The sequence below is a fragment of the Canis lupus genome, chromosome 4, assembly GCF_003254725.2.
Source record: "Canis lupus dingo isolate Sandy chromosome 4, ASM325472v2, whole genome shotgun sequence".
Taxonomy (NCBI): Eukaryota; Metazoa; Chordata; class Mammalia; order Carnivora; family Canidae; genus Canis; species Canis lupus.
In genome coordinates, this window is record NC_064246.1 from 67,761,318 (window position 1) to 67,782,662 (window position 21,345).

The 21,345-nt window shown below is 35.1% G+C and overlaps 1 long non-coding RNA gene across 1 annotated transcript; it reads right to left on the reverse strand.

Annotated features, from left to right (window-relative positions):
* Positions 1-11,452: 11,452 nt before the first annotated feature.
* On the reverse strand, positions 11,453-21,011 carry LOC118354410 (uncharacterized). Its single transcript, XR_004814837.1, has 3 exons — positions 20,910-21,011; positions 15,198-15,328; positions 11,453-12,177 (listed from the first exon to the last, which is right to left on the reverse strand). It is a non-coding gene; the product is annotated as an uncharacterized LOC118354410 (long non-coding RNA).
* Positions 21,012-21,345: the final 334 nt, after the last annotated feature.

Here is a 21,345-nt window from a genome sequence, read left to right on the forward strand (position 1 = left end):
AGAGCTATGTGTTTAAGTGGGGGAAAAAAAACAAACTGAAGGATAGGATATATATTTAAATGCATGCATTTGAATGCAGATGGAGAACTGTATATAAAGATATACACTATGGTATATACCTACTTCAGGAAATAGTGAGAGAATGTTGGTGATAGAGGGACTTGTTAATGATTTCCATACTTTTCTGTTCTTCATTTGTAACAATAATTTTTACTTTTGAAAAATTCCAAAATAAGTTTCAGATTTTGTAAAAATGGACTATCTTAGCTGAATATTTAATATTTACATAAAATGTTTGGTTACTGAACTTTTTTTTAAAGATTGATATATTTATCTTTAAATAAATAAAGGGGGGGGGCAGAGAGAGAGAGAGAATCTCAGACAGACTCCCCGCTGAGTGTGGAGCTGGACATGGGGCTCAGTCTCACAACCCTGAGATCATGACCTAAGTCAAAATCAAGAGTCAGTGCTTAACTGACTGAGTCACCCAGGCACCCTTGAAGTTTTAATGTCTGCTTTTAATGTCTGCTTCTAGTATACAAATTTTGTCTCTCAGCCTTCACTTTCATTTTTATTTACTTTAAACACAATATTAAAAGTATTAAAGTATCTTTTACTTGAGAAAATGTTCTTATAAAATCCAAATTTTCATGTAGGAATTTGAATATAAAATATATTCTTTCTTTAAAAGTAAATCTACTAAAAACAAACACACAAACAAAGTAAACCTACTTCTGAAAAAAGAGCCAACACCATTCTTTTAAAAGATGCTTGTAGCATCTAAGACTGTGTGTGTGCAGTGAGAAGTTATGGCATTGAGGAGAGTATAAAGTAAAAAATAGAACAAGAAGAGTGTTTGAACAGATACTAATCCTCTGGTTATGTAGTAGAAACCCTATGAAAAGAAATAGGATCCATGGTCTTGACCAGCTGGACGGGGATATAAAGGTCAGAGAATTACCTCAATTTCAAGCTACTGGTGGTAGAAATAATGCATCCCAGCAATTGGCACAAAAATATCCAGAAGTTGACTAAGTTTGGTTACAACCCTGCTTTTTTCCACAGGCAATTATTCTGTTTCTTCCATTATTTCAACTATAAAAATAGGATTTTTTGTTGATGCAGTTGAGATCATCCAACATAAGAAGACATTATATGGCCCACTATACAATTCAAATTGGAACTGCTTTCAGAAAAACTCATCCTTTATCCATTTCCACATTTCCCCTGATACTTGTATTTCATTAAGAGAAAGAAAACATATTCAAGACATATACAAGCAGCTATGTAGGTGGATTCTCAAGGAAGCCAAATTAAACTGAAGAGACAATAGAGATACATTTTATTACAATGTGTTGTTTCCCTGCCTCACTTTCTTTAGAGCTATCTTAAATCCTTTTAGATCTTGACCACTTCTCTCCCACCATTTCCCTCCCTTCCTGTCTCTCTCTCTCTCTCTCTGTCCATGCTTTATCCCTCCCATCAATTGTCTTTAATTTAGATATAACTTACAGCTAGAGCCATTTTTTATTCATCTTCTTTTTGAACATTTTCTCTTGGAGTGTTTCCCAAAGTGTGGTCCCTGGACTACCTATAGCAGAAATACCTGAAATATTTGTACAAATGAAGATTACCATGCTCCACTTTGTACGAACTAAATCCAAATCTCTGGGAACAGGGATCCAGATTTACAAGCATACCATGCAGAGATGTGATTCCCATGTAGACACGTGATCTGGACACAATATTTAACATGGATAAATTATTTTAGAAAACTAGTGATTTCCAAAGGGGAAGCAATCCCAGCAGTCATTCCTTTAGTCAACAGCTTCTTAAGGACATTTACTATGGGAAAGCCACGTCACAGAGATACGATAGTGAGCAAAGCAGACATTGTCTTGCCTTCATGACACTTCAAGACTAATGCAAAAGAGAGATATTGATCAATTAATTATCTAAATTAGTGTAAAGCAAAACTGTGTTATGCTATACAGTAGTTATATAGAGAGCCATATAATATAGTAGATCTTGGGATTCAAGGAAGGCTTTCTGGGATAAAGTCACACTCAAGTTAAACTAGAAAAAAATGGGAGAGAGTTTTCTAGGTAAAAGTAATGTCATGTGCTAAGCCCTGCAACAAGTCCAGTGCATGAGACAGAGAGGAGACCAGGGTGACTACCTCCAAAGCAGCGGGGAGGGGGTATGTAGTGCAGGTAAGAAGGAGCTTGCCCATGTGGGGCTTATAGGACATTTTAAGGCAGTTCCTCAGATTGTAAAAATGGGTTTGTAGATGATGACCTGTTTTGCTAGGACTATGTGTCATGATATAGTGCACAGAATACTCAAGAGACATTAAGATATTTGTACCCTGTCCTACCGCTGACTAGCTGTATGATAAGTTTGCTTATTGTTCAAAGATTGCTCCTTGTTCAGTACCCCTTTCTCGGCTGTTTTGTCTTAGAAAGTTCTTGCTTACCTCATCTTCAATGCCAGCTTTGGTTCTACTTGAAAGCAGAGCATTATGGAATTTAGTTCATAAACTTTCAGAAACGCTAAAACTGAGCCACCTGTCTGTATTTTCTTCTCTTCCTTGCCCTGACCATCTCCACTGTCATAAGCAGAACTGACTTACTTTCCATGCATATGAGATTTGAAAAACTTATGATTCAACTTACAAGTAACTCTGTTGGTCTTTCAAAGGAGCTAAGTCTTCTAATCAAGGCTATGCCTTATCACTATCTGGTGGCAGACCACGAAGAAAGTAGATAGTGGGTCTCTAAAGATCTTGGAGAGCAAGGCCTTGTCTTATATTTCTTTCATATCCTTCAAAGTTCAGGGCTGAGCCCAGAGTTAGTCTCAGGCCTGGTGCCAGATCAGTGAGTAAGTGAGTGAGCCTCTCAGAGTTATGTTTTCCAGACCTCTACATGGCAAACTGTAGCTGTGACTCTCTTTATCTAATGGCAGACTTGATGTTTGACAGGTTCTTCTAATTCATTTAAACCTATTTCAGGTTTAATGGGGGAACTAAACCTCTTCCCTCTTCTGCTCTGCCTTAAGGCCAGGCACAATTCCTTGGCTCTCTTGGTTCATGGCAAGTTTGTTGCCTTCCCTAGAGGATTTGTTCCTCATTTCATTCTGGCAGGGTCTCAATTCTGGAAGACTTGGCAATAATCCCCAAATGCTTTGCATATGTTTTCCCATAAGGACTGAAAGAAACTTAGACAAATTTAGGGACAACTACATCTTACAATATAATGTAAAAAGTATGCATATTAAAATTCATCATGGTCTCAGCTTATTTGGTTATGAAAATTAGCTTTAGTTCATGTGTCCAATATCTAAACGAAGCAAATGTAGGTCAGGAAAAAAAAAAGTAAGCCACATAAAAACCAGACAGTAGCTCTTGGAAGACTTGCCTTCTACTTTTCTCTCTGACCTGAGAAGCAATGGATATTAAGGGGAAAGCCTTAGCAGAATTTATCTGCTAATGGAGGGTAGTTATGGTCTCCTGGGCATTGTCTGCATGGAAGTGCCTAAGTCCGTTTTAGCAGAGTCAAAGCAATTGTTTTGGGAAATGTCTCAGTGGTCAAAAGAGTTGAAATGACTACATGTCTGTGCTGTTATGCTGTCATTTTGATTTTCTATTATCAGGCTAAATAATTTTTTTAAAAAGATTAATCAATGAAACATAAGCATGACCTAAAAATCAAGTTTCTGGAGTTATTAGTCCTACATAGTTGATGAAAACTATAGAATAGATAAGAATAAATCTGCCCTTGAGGGCCTTATTCTCTAGGGGGTGGGAGCTGTAACTTGCTTCTAACAATAGAATGCGGTAGATATGTCATAAAATGCAACAGTAGACGATGGAAGGAAAGAGGTAAGAAGCTCACCAAAGTTACTTTGAGAAATAATGTTTCGATTGAATAGAAGTAGATTAAATAGAAATTTAGAAATTCTGACTTTGTTTTTATACAATAGTTGATAAATAATATATGTATTAGAGGTAATAAGTGTGAGGTTTCTTACAGTTAGAGAAAGAAGTTACAAATAAGGAAAAGGAGGAAAGTAGAATGAACCCTATAGGAGTAGACTGGTATCAGAGCCATCAAAATATTTGTTCTTAAATACCTATACAGATGACTAACTAATTAAATAAATAAATAGAAGTTAGTATATTAGCTTTATCCACTGACTGTGGCTAGAATAGTGACTCCCCAGGAACAAGAAGAACATCTAATACCCAGATTTTGTTTTCTAAATACCATTCTCCGATTAAAAAACAAACAAAAACAGGACTCCTTGGAGAACTGGTTTATTCCAGGACCGAGTCAGGGAAAACTGGTTTATTCCAGGACTGAGTCAGGGAAAACAAAAGATTAACCTGAGCATCTTGTAGTGTATGAAATAAGGAAGTGCTAAAATAACAAGCAAAAAAAAAAAAAAAAAGAGATCATATCAAAAGAACACAGGAGATACTCTAAAAAAGTTCCCAATGGCCAAATTTAAACAGCTTGAGCAACAAAAAGATAACGATAGTATTGGATTATAACCCAAAGAAAGAAAGAATATCTATGAGTGCATGCTGATATAAAAAAAATAAATAAATGGTTTGGAATTGACAACTTATAGTAGAATTCCAGTTAACAAATGGAAAAGGAATGATGGAAACAGAAAGTCATCATTAACATATCATAGTAGAATTGCTCGGGCAAGTCCATTACATATGCTTAAATCTATCAGCTAAAGTTTAATCAAAACAGGGTATTTGCATAACCTTAAAGTATCTTTGTCAAAATAGTTATTTCAAAAAATATTATGTTTCCACCTTAGTCAAGTGATCAAGGTTAACATCATCAGTAAGAATAGTGACATCATGTTTGATGAGATGATACCCTGAGAAGGGTACAATATGTTTTGGTAGCCTTTCCAATACTGCATAATTTTAATCTAATCATAGAAAACATCGATAAGTTGAAGAATATTCTTTAAAATAATAGACCAGTACTTTTCAAATATGCCAAGGTTATGAAGTATAAGAGTAGACTAAGGCACTGCCACAGAGAGGAGGAGACCAAGGAGAAATTATATCTAAATTAGGGGTGGGCAAAGTTCTTCTGTAAAGGGACACATTGTAAATAATTTAGGCTTTGTAAACCACATAGCCTTTGTTACAACTACTCATTGCTGCCAATTTAGTTAAAAGCAGACAGAGATAACATGTAAATAAGTGATCTTGGCTATGTTCCAATAAAGGTTTATGTACAAAAACAGACAGATTTGGCCTGTGGGGGCCATAGATTGCTGACCTCTGATATAAATGCATTGTAGGGTCCTTGTACAGAAAAAGGTCAGTTAGTGGAAAAACCTGATAAAATTTAAATGAGTTCTGGTTTTTTTAGTTAATAGAATTATACCAAGATTAATTTCTTAGTTTTCATAAATAATCTATGGTTATGTAAAACATAAACATTAGAAAACTGGGGGAGCAGTATATAGGAACTCTATACTATTTTGCTACTCTTCTGAAAGTCTAAAACTATCTTTAAAAGACTCCAAAAAAAATCAATTAGTCAAATATATACATTCACACTTAGATACATATACATATAAATGGAGTTGAAGGTGGCTAGGAGAGAGAAGAGGCAGGATTAGTTACTACAGGAAAAGTTAATGTGAACTTAGCCAGAAGTATAATATTTGTTGACCTTGTGAGCTTTGAAAGCTACTTCATATCAAACTCTTATTTAAGGTTTTGTCCAGGTCACTAAATGTTTCCCGGTAAACATTTTTATTTTTTTTCCAGTGATAACAGATGCCAAGCGCCATTAGGAGCTCTCCTGAGATAACTCACATAAAAATTGTACATTCGTAGAGGAAGCTTGCACAACTTCAAAGAACTCCTAGAAGGTACAGTTATGAGATGGCCAAAGCAGTTTCTTATCATCATCATTGAATGAATCTTCAGACTAATGAACCCATCAGTTTATTTAGAGACTGTAAGCCTTTTGTGTGGTTAGGAACACAAAAAGACGTCTCAAAAACACAAAGGCAGATACCTCTACATATACATATCCACAGCTTTCATTCTACATTCCCTTTAAAGTCACTTAAAACTGCTCAATTCTTTTCCTAAGAAATATAGAAGTTGGGAAGGAAATGGAGAGGGGATTGTGGCATTTGAACTTAGACTAGAATTGAAACACCAACTTCTTCCCTTGGTAAGAATCATGCATACATATCTGCATATGTGTACCTGCACACCTACAAACATGTATTTGTTTGTTTTTATATTGTGAAATTATACTTGGAGGATCTTAGATTACCTACCTTGGAAGCATCTGAACTCATAGACCATCAGCCAATCAACAAACCCCTACTGAGTAACTGTTATGAAATAACTCTCTCTCATACCCCATTTTATTCAATACAAATCCTGCTAACTCTGAAATCTATCGCAAACGTAACCATTTCTCTACTATGGCCTAAGTTCCAAACTAGTACAAACCACCATTATTCCTTGGTATTATTCCTGCTCTACCTCTTGTCCCCCGGGTCCACTTTTCAGTTTACTCTTCATATAGTAGCCGGAGTGGTCTTTTAAAAATGGATTTCAGGTCACATGACTTCTTTGATTAAAACCTTCCTATATATTCCCATTGCATTAAAAGTAAATTTGAAATCCTTTTCAAGAACTACACAATCTTGGGCACCCTGGGTGGCTCAGAGGCTTAGGGCTGCCTTCAGCCCAGGGCGTGATCCTGGAGACTGGGGATCAAGTCCCAATCAGGCTCCCTGCATGGAGCCTGCTTCTCCCTCTGCCTGTGTGTCTGCCCCTCTCTCTCTCTCTCTCTCTCTCTCATTAATTAATAAATAAAAATCTAAAAAAAAAAAAACAGACTACACAATCTTATATAATCTCCCTGCTTACCCTTCCAATCTAATATTGCTATTCCCTTTATCCAGAATATCATTCATCCAAATCTTTTTGTGGCTTGTTTGTTCTTACTTAGATCTCAGCTCACATGTCAGAAACCCCTCCTAAACTTCAGAAATAAAGTTGTTCCCACCCCATCTCTATCTCATTACATTTTTTTTTTCTTCAAGGTACTTGCTACTCTCTGCATTTACCCTCTTTGTTGCCTTTCATATGGCTATTTTCTCCAACTAGTTCCTTAAGGACTGTATCTGTCTTGCTTGCTACTATACTTCCAAAGCCCAAGATTGTATTGGCACAAATATGTGGTCGATAAATATTTCTTGATAAAAATAAATGAATGTGTAAATGAATTAAGCAAGGTACTGAACTTAGCAACATAACGCGTTCAAGATTGATTTCTGTTCTTAGAGAGCTTATAATTAGGTAATAGTCATATTAGGGAGGACAGTAGGGTACATCTGCATGGCATACTCTAAGAGATCTTAAAAGACAAGGGTAAGGTTGGGTTAGGATTCATAGGAAGTATGGTTGGATTCCAACCCAGGAGATCAAAGTGGCCGTCATTCAGGTTATGCCTTAATAAGCTAGTAAACTTTTATTTATTTTTATTCTTTCTTTATTTATTTATGATAGTCACACACAGAGAGAGAGAGAGAGGCAGAGACACAGGCAGAGGGAGAAGCAGGCTCCATGCACCGGGAGCCCAATGTGGGATTCGATCCCGGGTCTCCAGGATCGCGCCCTGGGCCAAAGGCAGGCGCCAAACCGTTGCGCCACCCAGGGATCCTGCTAGTAAACTTTTAAATGCAAAAACCTGTGGCTGCAAAACAGGTGAGTAGACTATCCATTCCACTCACCCCTCCAGGCCAAAGGAATAGCAGTAGTGTGGCCCATCAGTGATGTAGCAGTAGATGCAGACAGTGGGAAATGGGAGCCAATGATGCAGGGTTTATGGGGTCAATTAAGAGGTCATCTGCTCATTAAATCATAATTGGAACTATGGAAGTGGAAGAAATCTGGAGAGCAAAAATGGAAAGTGATATAAATGAAGGTAGAATAATTATATTTAAGAAAAAGGTAAACATAAAGTCACTACCAAAGAGACAGAAAGAGAGGGAGAGAGAGAGAGAGAGAGACAGGGACAGAGCAAGAATGACCAGAAAGGTAGAAGAGAGAATATAATGGGAAACTCATATTTATCAGCTCTTTGTGGTCCACTTTGAAACTAACAAACAAATGCAATCATTCTCTGGTAGTTTAAGTAGGAGGATTATAGAAACCGAGGAAAAGAGGCTCAAGAATGAAGAATTGGTCAACAGGGTCAAAGAACAAGTTATAGAGAACTGGGAATTGGATTTAGCAATCAGGAGGTTATTGCTGACCTTCTGGGAACAGTTTCAGAGGAGTGTTGGCAGGAGATGCCAAAGTGCAGTGGAGTAAAGAGTGAGTGGCAGGTAGTCAAGTGGAGGGAAGGCAGAGAGTTCAGCTTTGTTTTTCAAGAAATTTGGTGGTAAATGGAGTTACAAAAGGTGTTTTTTTAATTTTTTGTCTTGTTTTGTGTTGGTGGGAGCTTTTGCAAATCATCCTAAGGAAAGGGAGGGCTTGGTGTCTGAGTCAGCTGTATCTCTGAGTGAGTCCTAGTTGGAGAAATCACTTCTGATATGCCAGTACGCTCCATCCTGAGGGAAAGTACATGGTGTCAGACAATTTCACCTGTTAAATTTAGTAAAGTGAGTTAAATTTGGCTCATAAACATATGCCTTTAAATTCATCTTTTTCTATATTCTTTATTTTGTTTTGTGCTTCCCCCTTTCTTTAAAGTTTTCTTATAAAAACCTCCACCTTAATTTGACTGAATTAAGAAGAAGATTAATGTTTTTTCACTTTAGTTAAGATAGACTAGTATATAGTTGGGGAAAGTGTGTGTGTGTGTGTGTGTGTGTGTGTGTGTATTGGAGGAAGCATGGGTGATAGTTAAAGTGGTTGAGAGCAGATAGATAAGTGGAATGGGGAACCTAGTAGGACAAGGAGTAGGAACACCTAGACACTGGCTCTTTATCACTTACATAGTTGTCCCTATTATGTTACAAAACACAAATCAATTGGCTGTCAGACTTTTGGGGAGCTTGAAACTTTATTCAAACTTTAGACATGTTTGAATGCCTGACTTATTCCTTTGGGTATAGGCCTCTTAACTTCTGCATGTGACCATCTCCCTACTCTGCTCACCCTTAACAATGTCTACCATGAGATCATGTACTTTGTGTATTTTCTATTGATGGCCATAACCAAAGTTTATAGCAGCTGTAAAATTCTTATTACATTTTAGTATATCCAATGTGGCCTGGAGCATTTATTAAGACATAATGACTGAATCAAGCAGGACACTAATTCTGTATCTAATGTGAACCCTCTTAATTGACTGTCATTCAGTCAAGAAATACATATTTGGCACCTAGAACTTCTATGTCCTAGGCTATTGTATGTTTGTCATTAAAAAAATAAATAAGAGGGAAGACTGGGTGGCTCAGTGAGTAAACATCTGCTTTCAGCTCAGGTCATGATCTCAGGGTCCTGGGATTGAGCCCCAAGTCGGGCTCTCTGCTCGATGGGGAGTTTGCTTCTGCCTCTCCCTCTCCCTCTGTACTCTCCACCCCCCTCAAATAAATAAATAAAATCTTTTTTTTTAAATAAATAAAATCTTAAATAAATAAACAAATAAAGAAGCAAATATCTTCTATTTATAGTTTAGATTGTTATCAATGGTCTGTACCTAGGGATATATGTGAGATGGTGGCCATGAGATAGGAAGAAATTGTCTCTCAGAGATATAAGAAGAAATCATATGATGCAAGAGAACAGATGTAATAATCTAGCAGCAGATCCATAGAAGGGACAGCATGCATGACATCCACAAACCACGGAGAAGGTATTGACAATTGTTTGGACATTACTGTAAAAGTCAAGAGAACAGGGAGGGAGTCCTGGATATAGTAAGAGCCTTCTATCAGTTGCTCTGACCACCAAGGCTTTGAATGTGATTCTTCTAGTACAGGGACAATTGCATTAGAGGAACATATCAGGTGGCATTGCAAGATTTGAACACTGGCCAGAATGGAAGCAGAAGAATTTCTGAAAGCCATATGTTGAGAGTGTAGTGATGGAAGCAACAAAGAAATGATAAGGTAATTCTAGTAGAGAGGGTATTAGGGTGCCTTCCATCCTTATCCTTTTATTTCTCTTTATTTTTTCTTTCTTTTTTTCTTTTTTTTGTATATTTTTTTATTGGAGTTCAATTTGCCAACATATACCATAACACCCAGTGCTTATCCTGTCAAGTGCTCCCCTCAGTGCCCATCACCCAGTCACCCCATTTCTACAACCCACCTCCTCTTCCACTACCCCTTGTTCGTTTCCCAAAGTTAGGAGTCTCTCATGTTCCATCACCCTGTCTGCTTTTTCCTACTCATTTTCTCCCCTTTCCCCTTTATTCCCTTTCACTATTTCTTATATTCCCTGAATGAATGAAACCATATAATGTTTGTCCTTCTCTGATTTTTTTACTTCTCTTTTACGCTAGCTACATGTTGTATGCCAGCTCATCTGTGGACTTCGGATCAGGCCAATGATTTGGCTTGTTATTTGACTCCTTTTTTACTGCACTAATGGCTGATACCTTTGACCGACTCAACTGTAGGTCTCTGGGTCCCTAACCCTTGACTGTATCTGCTCTGGTAGCAAAAGATATTTTTTAAAAAATACTGTCTGAAATGGGTTTCATTGGATTCTGTCTAGTGACAGTACTTTACTACTGACCACACAATCTACCAGCCTAGGAACCAAGATAAGACAGCAAGCATTGCACAAGAAGCAAGTGGGAAAGAGCAGCTAGCCTTTGGCCAAAGCTGGTACTCTTGGTCAGAATACCTGATGGTTTCACCATTTCAAGTAAGCTGGTCTGTAAGGTTACATTTAACCCCACAGTCTGTAACTATGTTAATATCAGGATTGACCTATGTGGTACAGCTTGCTAGCATGCAGTAGGAGATGTCACTCTCTCTTTATTTAAACTAAATTCGAGACGAGAGGTTTTCTCACCCTTCATCACCTGGAGTGTGTGTGTGTGTGTATGTGCTTGTGTGTATAATTTTTCTTTTTTCAACGGTCATGGTACTTAAATCTTCACTCTTTAACCAAAGTAGCCAGGCAGATCTGTGTGATCTATGGGAACTCAACTTTTAGTCTGCTGCCCTTAAACCATTTTTCTCATTTCAAATTTAGACTTTTATCTATTAACAGAATATCAAGCATTGCTATCCACTTCTACCTACCAGTCAACTTGTTTGGTTCCATAAACAATCATCTTTGTATTACAATGGTACTATTTGTAGATCCATTGAGTGTTTTATTACATTTTCCTGCACTGTTTAAAATAAATAAATGGAAGATGGAGGAATTTAACATGCTAATATTAGCAGTAATACAATTAAGACAAAGATGGAGAGAGCATGAAGTAGACCAAATATTGATGTTGCAACCTCAGTAGTTCCTTGGGTGAAATATGAAATTAGCTTCGATATACAGGTCAAGGAGAGACTGTAAAAAGAGTCAGACCACTCAAGGTGGTAAGCGGCAGTTTTAATAAGCAAGGGAACTTACATATGAGGCTTCTCTTGGGTGGCTACAAAATAAGTAGATCTCCACACCTACCTGTCAGAATCTTAAAGTTTATGTAGAAGCCTTAACTGGATTCAGTCATTTTTTCAGTCCAGATGGTCTCAAAATACCTTACTCTCTCAAGGCTATGTCCTTGAAGCAGCTCATAGTGTGGAAATGGTGGGCAGAATGTACATCCCCAGGACAGGAGAGGGAGTGAAGAGTCTGTAATTGCCCGGGGCTAGCTCATGGGTCAACTGACCGTCATGTCCATATGATGACATCCTCCAACATCAAAGGAGTGTCTCTTCAGTCTCATTTGGATGCATATTAGAAGTTACTTTGTTGGTTATATGTTTAATTCCAATAGAAGAGAAAATAATTTTAGAAATCTTTAAAATACCCATAAGGTATTGTTGAAGAGAAGTTCCTGGGTTGGTCAGCCAGATAACTGCCTCTTGATTTCAGCTTAGGTCATGATCTCAGGTCATGGGATTGAGCCCTGTGTCAGGCTTCGTGCTCAACATAGAGTATACTTATCCCTTTTCCTTTGCTCCTCCTCCTGCTCTTTTTCTCTCTCTCTAAAATAAATAAATAAATAAATAAATAAATAAATAAATAAATAAATTAATTAATTAATTAAAAAATTCTTTAAAAAAGGATATCATTGAAGATTATAGATCCAAAAAGTGAAGTGTTATAACAGAGGAAAACAGAAAGAGTTCAAAAAGTTATAGATTGACATTTCATATCAACAAAATATTCTACTGCTCCTCTAAAGAACTTCACAGGATTATACATCATTTAATAGAGATATAACTTTCTTCAGTCTTTTAATCAAGAGAATTAGAAACCCAGACTTAGCCTTTCTTCTGTCAATATTTTTAAAAAATTATTTATATAGAGCAGAAAATCAGTAAAATTAAAAAAAGAAATCAATAGAGAAAATCAATGAAAGCTCATTCTTTGAAGATACCATTAAAATTGTTAAGCCTTTAACCAGGCTAACTAAGAAAAAAAGAGAGAGGGCATAAATTGTTAATACCAGAAATGAAAGAAGGGATATTACTACAGATACCATGGAGATTTAAAGGATGATAAAAGAATACTGTGAACAACTCTTTGCCTACAAGTCTGATGACCTAGATAAAACAAATTCCTTGAAAAATACAACTTGCCAAAATTTACTACAAGAAGATATAGACAATCTTAATAGGCCTATATTTATTAAAGAAATTGAATCAATAATAAATAATCTTCCAAAACTGAAAGCAACAGGTTCCGATGGGTTGGTTGGCATGTTCTACCAAATACGTATGGAAGAAGTTACACCGATTATCTACAATTCCTTTCAGAACATAGAAGTAGAGGGAGTACTTCTTAACTTATTCAACAGGTCCTTATAATCCTAATGCCAAACCAGAAAAAACATTATAAGAAAACTATAGATCAGTATCTCTCATAAACATAGATGCAAAAATTCTCAACAATATATTAGCAAATAAATTCAACATTGTATAAAAAGAAGAATATGCCATGACCAATTGGGTTTTATCCCAGGTATGCAAGGCCAATTCAACATTTGAAAATCAACTAATGGGGATCCCTGGGTGGCGCAGCGGTTTGGCACCTGCCTTTGGCCCAGGGCGTGATCCTGGAGACCCAGGATCGAGTCCCACATCAGGCTCCCTGCATGGAGCCTGCCTCTCCCTCTGCCTATGTCTCTGCCTCTCTCTCTCTCTGACTATCATAAATAAATAAAAATTTAAAAAAAAAAGAAAATCAACTAATGTAATCCATCATATCAACAGGCTAAAGAAGAAAAATCACATGATCATATCAATAGATGCAGAAAAAGCTTTGGACAAAATTTAGGACCCATTCATGATTTTCAAAAAAGTCTCAGCAACAAAGGAATATAGATGAACTCCTTCAACTTGATAAAGAATATCTACAAAAACAAACCTTTCAGCTAACATCAAACTTAATGATTAGAAACTCAAAGCTTTCCCTGTAGGATTGAGTAGAAAGCAAAGATGGAATCTCTCACTTCTCCCTTTCAATATCTGGGAGTTCTAGCTAATGCAATAAGGCATGAAAAAGAAATGGAAGTATATGGATTGGGAAGGAAGAAATAAAATTTTCTTTGTTCACAGATGACATTATGACCTATGTAGAAAATTTGAAAGAATTGATGGGGAAAAAAACCCTTCTAGGACTAATAAGCAATTATAGCAAGGTTGCAGTATATAAAATTAATATATGAAAATCAATCACTTTCTTAATATACTAGCAAAGAACACATAGAATTTGACTTAGGAACACGATATCATTTGCATTAACACCTCTGAAAATAAAAAATTTAGGTGTCACTCTAGGAAAATAAGTAAAAGTTCTCAATGAGGAAAACCACAAAACTCAAATGAATGAAATCAAAGAAGAGCTAAACAAATAGAGGAATATTTGGTGTTTATGGGTAGGGAGACTCAATACTGTCAAGATGTTAATTCTTTCTAACTTGACTTATAGATTTAATGAAATCCCAATCAAAATCATAACATGTTATTTCATGGATATTGACACTAAAGTTTATATGGAGAGGCAAAAGACTCAGAATAGTCAACTTAATATTGAAGGAGAACAAAGTAGGAAGACTGACATATCTGACTTCAAGACTTACTATATAAAGTTATAGAAATCAAGACCGTGTGGTATTAGTGAAATAATAGACAAGTAAATGAATAGAACAGAACAGAGGGCCCAGAAACAGACTCATAAATATTAGTCAACTGATCTTTGACAAGAAAGCAAAACATGCAATGAAGCAAAAATAGTCTTCAACAAATGGTGCTGGCACAACTGGACATCAAATGTGTAAAAAGTGAATCTAGATGTATACCTTACACTCTTCACAAAAAATTAACTCAAAATGAATCACAAACCTAAATGTAAAAGGTAAAACTATAAAACTCCTAGAAGATTACATAAGAGAAAACCTAGGTGATCCTGAGTATGGTGATAGCTTTTTAGATACAAAACCAAAGGCATGATCCATGTAAGAAATAATTGATAAGATGGTATTAATTAAAATGAAAAACTTTATGCTCTGTGAATGACAATGTCAAGAAAATGAGATGATAGGCCACAGATTGGGAGAAAATATTTTCAAAGGACGCATCTAATAAAAAACTGTTATTCAAAATATCGAAAGAACTCTTAAAACTCAATAATGGGAACACAAAAAATCCACTTAAAAGTGGGCCAAATACCTTAACAGATACCTCACCAAAGAAGATATACAGATGGGAAATAGACATATGAAAATATGCTTCACCTCATATGTCATCAGGGAACATAAGTTAAAACAACAATGAGATACCACTATATACCCATTAGAATGGTCAAAATCTGTAATACTGATAAAGCCAAATGCTGATTAGTATGTAGAGCAAGAGGAAGGTCATTCGTTTCTGGTGGGAATATCAAGTGGTATTGTCACTTCAATAGAGAATTTGGTGGATTCTTAAAAACTAAATATACTCTACCATTAAATTTAGTAATCACATTCCTTAGTATTTGCCCAAAGGATTTGAAAACTTACATCCACACAAAATCCTGGACATAGATATTTATAGCAGCTCTACTCATGATTGCCAAAACATAGAAGCAATATCCTTCAGTAGGTGAATGGATAAACTGTGGTATGTCCAGATGATGAAATATTATTCAGTGCTAAAAAATAAATGAGCTATTAAGCCATGAAAAGACATAGAAGAAACTTTAATGTATATTACTAAGTGAAAGAAATCAATCTGAAAATGCTATATTCTATATAATTCCAAATATATGACACTCTGTAAAAGGCAAAACTATGGAGACAGAAAATTATCAGTGCTTACCAGTGATTGGAAGAGATGAGGGATAGATAGGGGGAACATTGGGGATTTTTAGGGCAGTGAAAATATATGGTATTATCGTTGAATACACAGGTTTGAATGGGTCCACCCATAGTGGATTTTTTACAGTCTAATATTATAAATTTATTTTCCCTTCCTTATAATTTTCTTAATATGTTCTTTTCTCTAGCTTATTTATTGTAAGAATATAGGTTATAGTACATGTAACATATGAAATATGTATTCATCAACTATGCTATTGGTAGGGCTTCTTCTGGTCAACAGTAGTCTATTAATAATTAAGTTTTTGGAGAGTCAGAAGTTATATATGGATTTTTGCCCATCCCCAATCCCTGTGTTGTTCAAGAGTCAACTGTATAACAATGGATATATGTCATTATACATTCATCCAAATTCTTAGGATGTATAACAGTGAAAGAGAACCCTAAGGTAAACCAAAGATGTTAGGTAATGATGATGTATAAATGTAGGTTCAACAATTGTAACAAATGTACTATACCACTCTGGATGAAAATGTTGATAATGGATGCAGAGGTTATGTGGGTGTAAGGGCAGGGGTGTATGGGAATCCTCGTACATTTCTCTCAAGTTTGATTAAACTTAAAACTGCCATAAAATAACAACGTCTTAAAAATAAAGTCTACTAAAATAATTTCTAAAACATCACTAAAGTTATTATTATAATCTTCTTTCCATTTCTTGCAAATTACCATCATGGATTCCATTTTTCTTCATTACACTTTTTTTTTTTAAATCAAAAGTGCCTTCAGTTAAACTAAGAGAACTATAATTTGAGGTAAGAAACAAATTCATAAAATTAATTTTCATTGCATATTATTAATGCTTAATCCTTATTTTGAATATTCATAGATGTATGACATACAGGTTAAAAGCTGTAGTATTCATCTTATATGTAAAGAATTTTAGAATTATTATTTTTTCTCTGAGAAGAGACCTCACCTCCACCCCTTTAGATAGTCTACTTTTAATCACACTCTCAGGGAAGCTGTATGTGTAAAAGTAGCAAATTGCATCTAAATATTTGTTTTATACCTTCACAAAACGTATAACCTACTGTCCACAATTCCCATTCTTTGAATCACACCTTTGGGTTAAGGCTGTTATTACAATGTAGACAACAGAAGTGAAGCCCATTATATTTCAAAATAAAAACAAAGAAGAGTAATTTTTTTGATGGGCATTTTTCTAAAATGTATTGCTCACATTCCTACATTATTAGAGCATATAGAACATGATGACAAGTGTTATTAGTTATTTTTAATCTTACTAGCATATATTATTCTACCACTTGGTATAATACTCTTAGGTTCTAATAAAATATAAATATAGGGTTTTATGGATTTACCTATAAGTATATTTAATAGCAATGATTTAACTTACACAAATTTCATGTCTGTTTTTCATATATTTTTATTTCTTCTCTTTTTTTCTAATAATATTATACTTTCTACTTTTAGCCAATCTTATAAAATTACATTTAAGAGGCTTTTAATAAGGATCTGAGAGTTACTGCTAGGAATAATAATTATGAGTTTGAACATATAGTTTTGGAATTTTTGTTTGGCAACTGAGATGCTTCTTGGTCTCAGTTATCTTCTGTAAGATGGAAATCACCCAGTGAGTGACAGCTGGAAATGTGAATGTTATAATATGCTTCAGTTTACTACTGAATTTATAAGTATTCCTAAATGATCGGTAAACTTTCCCCATCCTTTTATGACCAAAATATTTCAGGAATGTCAAAAATAACCAAAGAAATATTTTTAAGTTTTTAAAAATATGTGCAAATATGTAGAAGTATCTACATATGCACATATATTTACATATATAAATATATAATCTAAACAGATTATATAAAACGTCTACATTTTTCTGTATTAAGAATTTTTGTTAAAGAAATAAAATGCATGGAAACAACTAAAGTTTTTTATAATCTCACAGATTCCCTTCTTCTTTCTCGGATGCAGCCACTTGCCTGAGAATGATGGGTATCCTTTCTGTTCAAAGTTGTATACATTCACAGTGTACATGTGTTAATAACTCATTTGTGTAATATAGCACTATATGTTTTTAAAATTAAAAAAAACAGTATCATAGTTGGTGTAGCATTTTGCAATGTGGTGTCACTCAAACTTTTTCAAGATTGATCTTTATAATTCATGCAGTTCTACTTCATTAAATTTTAAATGCTGTGCAGTATTCCATTGTATGACTAACACAATTTATATGAATTTTTCACTCTTTTAAACAGGGCTGCTATAAACATTGCCATACTTATCTCATTATGTATATTACATCTTAATAAGCATGTGGGAGAATTTCTCTAGTTTATACAGCAGGCATTGGAATAACTAGGTTACAGAATAGACACATCTTCACATTGACTAGATACAAAACACTCTCAAGGTGGTGCCAACTTTTATTTTCTCCAATAATGCTTTGACATTTCCATTTTCTCAATTCCTTACTAACTGCTGATTTTGCCAGATTTAACCTTTTTTTTTTTTTTTTGCCAATCTGTTGGATGTGTTATAGTTTGCTCATGTTATTTTAATTTGTATTTCCATCATTATCAGGGAAGTAGAGCATCTTTTCTGATGTTTATTGGACATTCAGGTCTTGTTTTCTGTACACTGCATATTCATATCTTTTGCTTATTTTCCTATTAGGTTGTTTAAATCTTCTTATATTCATTTGCAGTTATATTTGTATATTTGAATACTCATTATTGGCTAATTATTTGTGTTACAATGATCTTTTCCTAGTTGGGTAATTGTTCTTTAAATTTATTTATGGTCACTTTTTTTAATGGTCACTTTTATTTCATGCAAAATGTGTATGTTCTTAAGTTTAAATGTAAAGGAATTGAATATATGAATATGAATATATTGAATTGAATATATTAGTCTTCTCCTTCTTGGCCTATACTTTTTTGTTTCTTCATGAAATACTTCCTACTCCAATGTCTTAGAGATATTCTTTTAGCTGGGATTTATTAATGTACATTGTGCTACATACCTATCTCACTTAGTTTTTTCTTTTTTTTTTTTAATTTTTTTTCATTTATTTATGATAGTCACACAGAGAGAGAGAGAGAGGCAGAGACATAGGCAGAGGGAGAAGCAGGCTCCATGCACCGGGAGCCTGATGTGGGATTCGATCCCGGGTCTCCAGGATCGCGCCCTGGGCCAAAGGCAGGTGCTAAACCGCTGCGCCACCCAGGGATCCCTCACTTAGTTTTTTCATACAAAGAATCTATTTTATATTTCTTTTGGAATCATTGACATCTTTTGAATATTGAGTTTTCATTGGTGTTAAATATTCATTTTTTATAATAGTGTGGTTATATTTCACCTTCCTTTTCAGATATTAATTCCTTGGATAAAATGACCTTTCATTTTTCATCTTACTATTCCTTACTATTATTATTATTATTACTATTGTTAGTGATAGTAACAAGCTATGCTCAGTTGGAATGCAATACTCATCATTTGTTCAGAGTCAGCATCAAGGGCATTTTGTGCAAGAGCAATGACTAATCCAGGAAGCAAATCAACAGAGTTACAGTTACTATAGTAATGATGAGTTACCATGTGCCAGATATTATACTTAATATTTTACTTGAATTAGGTAATTTAATTGTTACAAATATTCCTTGGGATAAATTCTGTTATTATCCTTGTTTTCCAGAGGATGCAGAGAGGTTTAATAACAGTCTGAGCAGTTGCCAGTGTTGACCATAACCCAAAACCTACTTGTTCCAAAGTCTTCACTGTTACTTAGGGACATGATTATTGTGAAACCAACAGGAAAGTATCTACCTAAATTATTTGGCTTGTGTTGTCAGTGTGTCTATAGCCACCCAAGAAATATTAACTTGTGCCATAGCCCAATGTTTTGCACTCCCTTGAGAATAATTTCTGGTATATCAAAGACGACACAATGTTAGTTTGCTGTGGGATTTTTCTTTTTAAATCAAAGTGGCAAGCCCTAATCATCCAATAATTGACAGTAAGAATGAACTGAAGAATGAGATTTTAAAGATGGCTAGTATAACATATAGAGAAATGGAGTCACTATGTTGTACACCTGAAAATAATGTAACATTATATGTCAACTATACTCAAAAAAAGATGGCTCATTCATAAGTGGAGAGCAGATGCATTAGAAGAAAACTGAAATAGACATTTTATCCCTGTGTGAAATACTCTAAAAATATTGAGAGTGGGGAAAAATGATAAACCTGTTTTTGGCTTAAACCATGCAGAAAATAAAGAAACCTAACATCACATGATACGTCACTTCAGAGGAGTAGTTCCATCTCTCCACTTTGAGAATTCCCTAGTAATGCTAGTTTAGCTGCTTTTGTCCCGCTATTGACAGAACGCATTCTGTTGCTCATTAGTGAAGAAACATATTGAGTTCCCAGCATAATATAAAATTTACAAGCTAAATAAGATTTAAAAAATATGCTATGTAGTGTAATTACAGCTTTAAATTTTTCCAGTAATGTGTAATAGTCTGAATCAATACAATAGCATTCTATAAAACATGTTATTAAAATTGTTCACTTAACTCTTAGAGGAGAAAAGGTAGGAAAGGCATTTTCCACAGTAAGTATTAAGATATCTTTGTAAATTAGTTTCTTGCCATTTCAACAAATATTTTTTGAGAGCTTGCTTTAACCAAGGATACCAAGTTTAAAGATTTAGTCATCATTATCCTTGAAGAAGTCATCATCTTGATTAGTGGGCTATTATTAGCCATTGCTTAGCTATATCCTGAGAGGGTAGGCAAAAGGACAAGTAAGATTTGGTGGTAGATTGATTGCAAAAATGGCCCATTCTATTCTCTGTAATCATGCCTTTTGCAATATGACTTTGTAGCTCCTCCCATTAAGAAATGGAGTCTGGCCTTGTTACTTGCTAATAAAATGTGACAGAAATAACAGCATACAAAATCCACATTTAAGCCATAAGAAATCTCTCTCAAAATCCTGCCATATCCATGAGAACAAGATTGGAATAGTCTGGATTGCGAACCCCTGTTGATTAGCTAGTTGATGATAGAATGAATTAGGAGCAAACATATTTGAGATCAGTTCATGTTGTTTTAGATCAGTACTGGTCAGCCCACCCACAGCTCATGAGAAATAATAACTGATTATTAAATTAAAGCTTAAAATGTTAGGCATTAGGTTTTGGGGTGCTTTGTTACATAAAAGTAGCAGACTGATACATATAGGAAAAATATTTGTGCATATGGAGTAGACGTTTAGGCAATTGGGAACCTATAAGAATGTTCCTCGGTGGGTATGTGGTGGGAAAACACTGAAATGAAGACAGCTGAGGAATTATCAAGTCAAACTTACCAACCTTACAAGCTTTCCAAAGTCAGGGCTTTTCTACAGGTGTTAGCAGGCTTCCAAATGTCTTCATTTATGCTTATGATAGTCAGTTTTTAGGCTCAAAAATCTGGTGGCAAAAGACCATAGAATGTGAGAACTAATAGAAGCTTCAGAGATTTCATACACTCATTTTGCAAATAAATAAGAATAGGGACCCAGCAGTGATCAATGAGCAGTCCTAAGTCACACAGGTAACTCTTAGTTCTCATTCTTGTCACTCACGTTTAATTACAATGTTATTTTGGATCTTGTCAGTGTTCTATGGATCTATGCCCCCTTTTCACTGTTTCCTCCAAAGTTTATGGCTTCATTGGTATTTGACTTACGTCAATGACCTATTTCTTGCTCTTCTTTTTGCATAATAGGAGCACCACTGGTATCTTAGGCAGGACGATCTCAGTGTG